We start from the raw sequence: 8,786 nt of genomic DNA on the forward strand, positions 1-8,786 counted from the left end.
TCTGCACTCCACACACTGACAACATGCTTCTGAAAATCTGCACTCTCATGACTGCTCTCTCATGTAAAACACTTTTTGTAGCGCTGTAATTCTGTTATATGTAATTCTGTTTGTATCGCTGTAATTCTGATCTTCTTTTAATAATGATTTTATTTGTCAGGTGTGAGTGGTGTGACAGTGGTTACCCAGAAGCCTCCTGCTCTGACAGTGAGCAAAGGAGGGACAGTGACTATGGGCTGTAACCTTGGGACAGTCACTGACAGTGCTGCTCGCTGGTACAAGCAGGTCCCAGGTGGAGTTCCCCAGTTTTTGTTGAGGTTTTACCATGGATCGAGCTCCCCCTATCTATGGGACAGGCTTCTCCTTCAGCCACTTCACATCAAACCATAAAAGTAAATCAGATTATTGGTTGATCATCAGTACAGTGGAGGTGGGAGACTCAGCAGTTTATTACTGTCAAACATGGGACGGCTCTGCTAATGAACATGTATCACAGTTATTTACACCATGACAAAAACCTCCCTGCTTAATATTTTCAGTTCTGCTTTTATAGCTGTTGAAAATACACATACAAACCTTTATCGTTAAAAAACGCGGGCACATATATCAGATTTGTCATGCCCCGATCGTTCGCTCCTCTCATGTGCCACGCCCCCTCGTTAACCTCATGTGGATTCCCCGTGTTTATCAGCTGTTTCTGGTTACTGTCATTAGTGGTCCTTAAAGGGGCCAGGGCCATAACGGATGCTATCCCGCGGGTTCCGCAGTTCCAGAATCGAGCAGCGCCCCCCGCGTTTCCTGAGGCTGCAGCGCCCCCCGCGTTTCCTGAGGCTGCAGCGCCCCCCGCATTCCCTGAGGCTGCAGCGCCCCAGCCCTGCCTGGCGACCGCCAGGAGGTTTTTCGCCCTCCAGGGACTATACTGGCAGGTGGTAGGTGAGCCTGCAGTAAGGGACTCCCCAGAGGCAGTTACGCTTCTGGAGCAGCTCCAGAGGGAGTTCGCCGCCATCTCTCCAGCAGCTCCACCTCAACAGTTGGAGAGGGCGGAGGGGACCTTACGGAAGCTGCTCTGGTTGCGGGCGGAGCTGACCCCTCCAGAGGAGGATGCAGCCCCTGCTGTGCCGTCACCCTCTCATGTTCCTACGGCTCTTGTGGTCCCTGCTCAGCCCCCTGCTGGCCGCACGCCCGAGGCGCCCCCTGCTGGCCGCACGCCCGAGGTGCTCCCTGCTGGCCGCACGCCCGAGGTGCCCCCTGCTGGCCGGACGCCCGAGGTGCCTGTGTGTGCTCCCGCGGCGCCCCCAGAGGCGCCTGTGTGTGCTCCTGTTCCTGCAGCGCCCCCAGAGGCGCCTGTGTGTGCTCCTGTTCCTGCGGCGCCCCCAGAGGCGCCTGTGGCGCCGGCAGCACCCCCCGAGGTTCCTGTGGCGCCGGCAGTGACCCTCCAGGTTCCTGTGGTGCCGGCAGCGCCCCGCAAGGTTCCTGTGCCTCCTGCTCCAGGTGCACTGTCCCCTGTTGGCCTGGAGTGGGCGCACCCTGCCCAGTCCCTTGTGCAGCCCCCTCAGCTCCCCGTCACTCCAGTGCTCCCCGTGACTCCAGTGCCTGAGCTCCCAGCTCAGTCCCCTGCTGCTGCTGCTACGGTGCCCGTGGCCCCTGCTCAGCCCCCAGCGGTCCCGGAGGTCCCCGTACTGCCCCCTGTTGGCCCGGAGCCTTTGGCGCCTGCAGCGTCCCCCCAGGTTCCCGTGGCACCTGCAGCGCCCCCCCAGGTCCCTGCTTTCACCCCTGTTGTTCCTGTGTCTCCTGCTTCGGCGGCTCTGCCCCCTGTGTCTCCGGCTGCAGCAGTGCCCCCTGTTGACCTGGAGCCTGTGGCGCCTGCAGCGCCCCCCGAGGCTCCTGCGGCGTCCCCCGAGGCCCCTGCAGTGTCCCCTGCGGCGTCCCCCGAGGCCCCCGCAGTGTCCCCCGCGGCTCCAGCGGCTCCTGCAGTGTCCCCCGCGGCTCCTGCTCGGGCGCCCAAGGCTCCCTCACCCGTGGCTCCTGCTCTGGCGCCCCCTTCTGAGGAGCTGGCTCTGCCCGACGTCCCGGCCCTGACTCCGCCCGCGCCCGATGTCCCGGCCCTGGCTCCGCCCGCACCACACCCGTCGGCTCCAGACTCCCTGACCCCGACGGCCGGCATGCTTACCCAGGAAGGTCTAGACGTCCTGGCCCTGAAGGCCGATGCGTCGCCCCATGCGACCTCAGTCTCCCCGGTCCCTGCTCCCTCGGCCTCAGAGCCCCCGGTCCCTGCTCCCTCAGCCTCAGAGCCCCCGGTCCCTGCTCCCTCGGTCTCAGTCCCCGAGGTGGTCTCTGACGACCTAAACCCCGCTCCTTCCTCCACAATGGAGTTGGAGGAGGAGCTGGAGTGGGACCCCTCGGGGATCACCCTGACCCTGCCTGTGTACCCCCCCAGGGGGTCACCACAACCACCTGCACCTCTTCGAGGTGGTTCACGGCCCAGTTCCCGCTTCTCGGTCTCCCGGAAAGGGAGGGGACATCGAAGGCGGGGTAGACTCCCTGGTGCCCCTTCACACCCCCAGGTCCCATCTCGGCGGTTGGCCCCGGTCTCACCCAGGGCTCCAGGGCAGCCGACCACAGCCCGACCGCCGCCTTCCCCTCGACGGCCTGCGGGTCCTTCGCCCGCGGCTCTCCCCACGGCTCCCTTCTTGCCACCTCCACCAGCCCCTTTACCTACATCCTCGCCACCCTCAGTCCCTGTTCCAGCCCCGCAGAGACCTGCTTCCCCAGCGTGCCCTACTTCTCTTTCCCCGAAGGTTCCCCCTGCTCCACGTTGCCCCTTGCCCTTAGATCCCTTGGCCCCTGTGTTCACTCCCTGTCCTGTGCCATCGTCGTTCCCTTCTGGTTCCTTTGTGCCCTCCATGTTTGCTCCTCGTCCTTCCGTGCCATTGCTCCCCTCTGGTCCCTTCAGGCCCTCCATGTTTCCCCTTCACCCCTCAGTGCCTTCGTCTTTGGTTGGTCCCTTTGTGCCCCCTGTGGTTCCCCCTCGTCCCTCGGTGTCTTCTAGTCCCTTTGTGGCCCCCACATGTTCTCCTCGTCCTTCTGTGCCTTTGTCCCCTTTCGGTTCCTTTGTGTGTCCTTCTCGTCCATTTGTGCCCATGCCCCCTGTTCGTCCCTGTGTGCCCCCTGGTGTGGTCCCTCCATTGTCCCCTTTAGTGTCCCCGGGTCCCATGTTTCCGTCTTTGGTGTCTTTGTGTTTGTCTGCGTTCCCCGTGATTTGTGGTTTATTGTTTGAGTTGTCCACCTTGTGCCAGTTCTGTGTATCCATACTGTTCCCTGTGCCCCGTTGAGGTTGTTGTTCTTTTTGTCTTCCCAGGTACCGTCGTGTCCCCGGTCCCCGTCGCTCTCTGTTCCCCAGGGCCTCCTCCCAGTGTGACATGCCTGGAACACCTCACCAGGGAGGCGTCCAGGAGGCATCCTAATCAGATGCCCGAGCCACCTCATCTGGCTCCTTTCAATGCAGAGGAGCAGCGGGTCTACTCTCCCAAATGACCAAGCTCCTTACCCTATCTCTAAGGGAGAGCCCAGCCACCCTGTGGAGGAAACTCATTTCGGCCGCTTGCACTCGCGATCTTGTTCTTTTGGTCACTGCCCACAGCTCGTGACCATAGGTGAGGGTAGGAGCATAGATCGACTGGTAAATTGGGAGCTTTGCATTTTGGCTCAGCTCTTTCTTCACCATGACAGACCGATGCAGCGCCCGCATCACTGCGGACGCCGCACTGATCCGCCTGTCGATCTCCCATTCCATCGTCCCCTCACTCGTGAACAAAACCCCGAGATACTTAAACTCCTCCACTTGGGGAAGGACCCCATCCCCGACCCGGAGAGAGTATTCTACCCTTTTCCGGCTGAGGACCATGGTCTCGAATTTGGAGGTGCTGATTCTCATCCCAGCCGCTTCACACTCGGCTGCGAACTGTCCCAGTGAGAGCTGAAGGTCACAGTCCGATGAGGCCAACAGAACCACATCATCTGCAAAAAGCAGAGACCTAATCCTGAGGTCACCAAACTGAACACCCTCAACACCCTGGCTGTGCCTAGAAATTCTGTCCATAAAAACTATGAACAGAATCGGTGACAAAGGGCAGCCCTGACGGAGTCCAACCCTCACTGGAAACAAGTCCGACTTATTGTCGCCCATGCGGACCAGGCTCTGGCACCGGTCATACAGGGACCAAACAGCCCTTAAAAGGAAGCCTGGCACCCCATACTCCCGGAGCACCCCCACAGGACTCCCCGAGGGACACGGTCGAATGCCTTCTGCAAGTCCACAAAACACATGTAGACTGGTTGGGCAAACTTCCATGAACCCTCCAAAACCCTGCGGAGAGTATAGAGCTGGTCCACTGTTCCATGGCTAGGGCAAAAACCACACTGCTCCTCTTGAATCCGATTTTCGACAATCCGGCGGACCCTCCTCTCCAAAACCCCCGAATAGACCTTACCAGGGAGGCTGAGGAGTGTGATTCCCCTATAGTTGGAGCACACCCTCTGGTCCCCCTTCTTAAAGAGGGGGACCACCACCCCAGTCTGCCAGTCCAGAGTCACTGCCCCCGCGATGCTGCAGATGCGTGTCAACCTGGACGGCCCCACAGCATCCAGAGCCTTAAGGAACTCCGGGCGGATCTCATCCACCCCCGGGACCCGGCCACTGAGGAGTTTTTTAACCACCTCAGCGACCTCTGCCCCAGAGATAGGGTCCACAACCAAGTCCCCATACTCTGCTTGTCGTGTCAGTGGGATTGAGGAGGTCTTCGAAGTACTCCCTCCACTGACCCAAATGTCCCGAGTTGAGGTCAGCAGCACCCCATCCCCACCATAAAGAGTGTTGATGTTGCACCGCTTTCCTGCCTGGAGCCGCCGGATGGTGGACCAGAATTGCCTCGATGCCGTCAGGAAGTCTTTTTCTATGGCCTCACCAAACTCCTCCCAAACCTGAATTTTTACCTCAGCGACCGCCAAAGCCGCATCCCGCTTAGCCTGCCGGTACCTGTCAGCTGCCTCTGGAATCCCATAGGCTAAAAAGGCCAGATAGGACTCCTTCTTCAGCTTGACGGCATCCCTCAGCACTGGTGTCCACCAGTGGGTTCGGGGATTGCCGCCGCGACAGGCACCGACCACCTTATGGCCACAGCTCCGGTCAGCCGCCTCCATAATGGAGACATGGAACATGGCCCATTCGGACTCAATGTCCCCTGCCTACCCCGGGACATGGGAGAAATTCTGCCGGAGGTAGCAGTTCAAACTCCTCACTATACGCTTGGGCCTGCCAGGCCTGGCCGGCTTCCTCCCGCACCAGCAGAGCCAACCCACCACCACATAGTGGTGATCAGTTGACAGCTCCGCCCCTCTCTTCACCCGAGTGTCCAAGACATGCGGCCGCAAGTCCGATTATACGACTACAAAGTTGATCATCGAACTCCGGCCTAGGGTGTCCTCGTGCCAAGTGCATATATGGACACCTTTATGCCTGAACATGGTGTTCATTATGGACAATCCATGACGAGCACAGAAGTCCAACAACAAAGCACCACTCGGGTTCAGATCAGGGGGGCCATTCCTCCCAATCACGCCTCTCCAGGTCTCACTGTCATTGCCCACGTGAGCATTGAAGTCCCCCAGTAGAACAAGAGAGTCCCCAGGAGGAGTGCTCTCCAACACCCCTTCCAAGGACTCCAAAAAGGGTGGGTAATCTGGACTGCCGCTTGGTGCATAAGCACAAACAACAGTCAGGACCCGTTCCCCCACCCAAAGGCGAAGGGAGGCTACCCTCTCATCCACTGCGGTAAACCCCAATGTACAGGCGCCAAGCCAGGGGGCAATAAGTATGCCCACCCCCGCTCGGCGCCTCTCCCCGTGAGCAACTCCAGAGTGGAAGAGGGTCCAACCCCCTTCGAGGAGACTGGTTCCAGAGCCCAAGCCGTGCGTCGAGGTGAGCCCGACTATGTCTAGCCGGAACTTCACAACCTCGCGCACCGGCTTAGGCTCCTTCCCCATCAGAGAGATGACATTCCATGTCCCAAGAACTAGCTTCTGCAGCCGAGGATCGGACCGCTAAGGTCCCCACCTTTGGCCACTGCCCAGCTCACATCGCACCCGACCCCTATGGCTCCTCCTATAGGTGGTGAGCCCATTGGAGGGAGGACCCACATGCCTTGTTCGGACTCAAGAAAAAAGGGAATATATATGCACTTAACATGTTTATTGAACATCTTGAACACGAGTCGGACGCATTCCATCTGCCACAGAAGTGCAATACCATGGGCCCATATCAAAAAGCAAGATTTTTTGCTTAGCCAACAACTTATCGTATTTAAGGTACCTCAATTTAAATGGTCTTTATCTTCATTACCGTAAATCCGACAAATAATCCGACTAATCATGAAATCCAATCCTAGCCCGGTAAATTGCCATTGTTAGCAATATCAGTTGATAACACATTACACGCGGTGCTTTACGTATAAAACTCCGTAGCAACACGTCGACAAATAAGTTGGATGGTATAGTGTGTGCGACCGATTTAATGAGCCACAAATGAGAGGTAGTGCTTAAACAGTATAAAACTACAACTTTCCCTTCTGTTGATAAAAGATGCAGCCATCTTGGATTCTGAACTCGGGATCCTCTGTGCTGCTTTTTTTTTCCCTCCTCCACCCCCCCCTCTGCGTAGGACTACTTTATTTGTATTTATTTATTTATTTTATTATTTATCTTATATTTTTATTTAGTTCCTCAAAAGAAGGAGAGGGAGGGGGGTGGGGAAACAGAGGAGAAGAAGGGGGGAAGAGAGAGAGAGGGAGAGAGAGGAAAAGAAAAAAGAAGAGAAAAGAAAAAAAAAAAAACAGATAATCTGCTTCCATGTCTGCTGAAAAGAGAAAGACAACATACAACACCTGTACCAATCACAACAACCATCAAACGTTAAATGTTGTTGAACAGCACAGATATTTCTGGGATCACCAAGAAACGGGAGCGCACATGTCGTCACTTCTGGCTTAAAAACTCGGAATCCGACTCTGATTTTTTTTTACTAATGAATGAAAATTAAATGCAACTTAATTTGTCTTTAAAAATGAAATTTAAATGACAGCTAATAGATGACACCCTGTCAGTAAAAATAATGAACAAAAAAAATCTAACACAACCTCTGGTCATTACATAGGCATTTATGTTAATCTTATATGTTCTAAAGTGTAACTCACTTAAGGGTCAAAAAAACTGTCATGTTGCCGTTATTACTGTGTCATGATATTATACAGACATTCATGCAAATGTTGCAAACTGCAATTAAAAATGCAACTCACTTAAAAGATACAAAATTACTGCTGTTAGTATCAAAGTATAGTCAAACCTTGGATTGCGAGTAACTTGGTTTGCGAGTGTTTTGCAAGACGAGCAAAAATGTATAAATTTTAACTTGATAAACGAGTGAGGTCTTTCAATACGAGTATACGCTTTGTCTGCCTATAGACACGTAATCACAACTGAGCTGGTTCTTCTCTCTCTTGCTGTGGGATTGTGGGTAATCGTCTCCCATGCTCGGTATTGGTCTGCATGCCTCACTCGTATAGTCAAAGTGTAGTAGAAAAGCACCACCCGAATAAGGGCGTAGCAGTGCGAGTGATGAATCTGTTTAATGACAATGCAATGTTCACATTTCCACGAAATCGAAAAGGAGGCAAAAGCGGCTGTCATTGGATAGGTTCCTTGTTAAAGTCGCACAAAAAGAAAAAGATTCCAGTGAGCCAACAGATACCAGTGATTCTGTTAGTTATAGTGAAAGTCGTCCTACAAAATAACCCTCCTCTCCTCCTCTCTCTTGTCTCCCTCACACCATCCATGATTCTTTTCAAAGGTAAAGTGCAGCTTAATTTGTTTTATGTATTTTTACTTAATATTTTGTATTAATCATTTTTATATGAATATCTTTGGATTGTGGAACGAATCATCTGAGTTTCCATTATTTCTAATAGGAAAATTCGCTTTGATATACGAGTGCTTTGGGTTACAAGCACGTTTCCGGAACTAATTATGCTCGCAATCCAAGGTTTTACTGTATTCCCCACAAGTCAATGTAGTGCCTTACACACAGGTTCCATGTAAGGAGATACTTCATTAACTTCATTAATTTATCATCCCCAATTCATTATAATTTTGTCCATGGAAAGAAACAAGAGATCCTGGAGGAAACTCACAACAAACAGAGGAAGAACATGTAAGATCTGCACAAACAGAACCACAGTCGACATAGGTGATATGTCAGCTTGACACAGGAGTTGCCAATGTCAGAATTTATGATGGCTACAACATTTGGAACAAATGCTTGCGTCAAGATAGGTCAGCTGTCATGAAAAGCACTGGTGTCATATACCCTTTATAGAGCACCCATTAGTAAAGTGTTACCTAAGAATTAATACTGTCAATTTTATTTTAAAAATCACATTAACGGCATATAATGGTGTTTGACATCCTAAGTAGTTTGACGGAGAGAACCATGTCATACTGGGTTGCAATTTGTGGTTCTCCTTCTAAAAGATGGATGGAATTTTGAAGGACACCTGAAATTTATGGAAGATTAAAGTTATTTACTTAGAAAGAAAAACCATCAAACAAATACAGTTCCTTTGAATTTCTGTTCAACGGCACTGGGGCTAGATTTGCGTTGATACGAGACAGACTAGTGTTTCAGATACATCTGGAAGAAAGGACAGGTGAAACCGACAACAGTTAAATTCATCATG

Source organism: Paramormyrops kingsleyae, chromosome 22 (genome assembly GCF_048594095.1).
Source record: "Paramormyrops kingsleyae isolate MSU_618 chromosome 22, PKINGS_0.4, whole genome shotgun sequence".
Classification (NCBI taxonomy): Eukaryota; Metazoa; Chordata; class Actinopteri; order Osteoglossiformes; family Mormyridae; genus Paramormyrops; species Paramormyrops kingsleyae.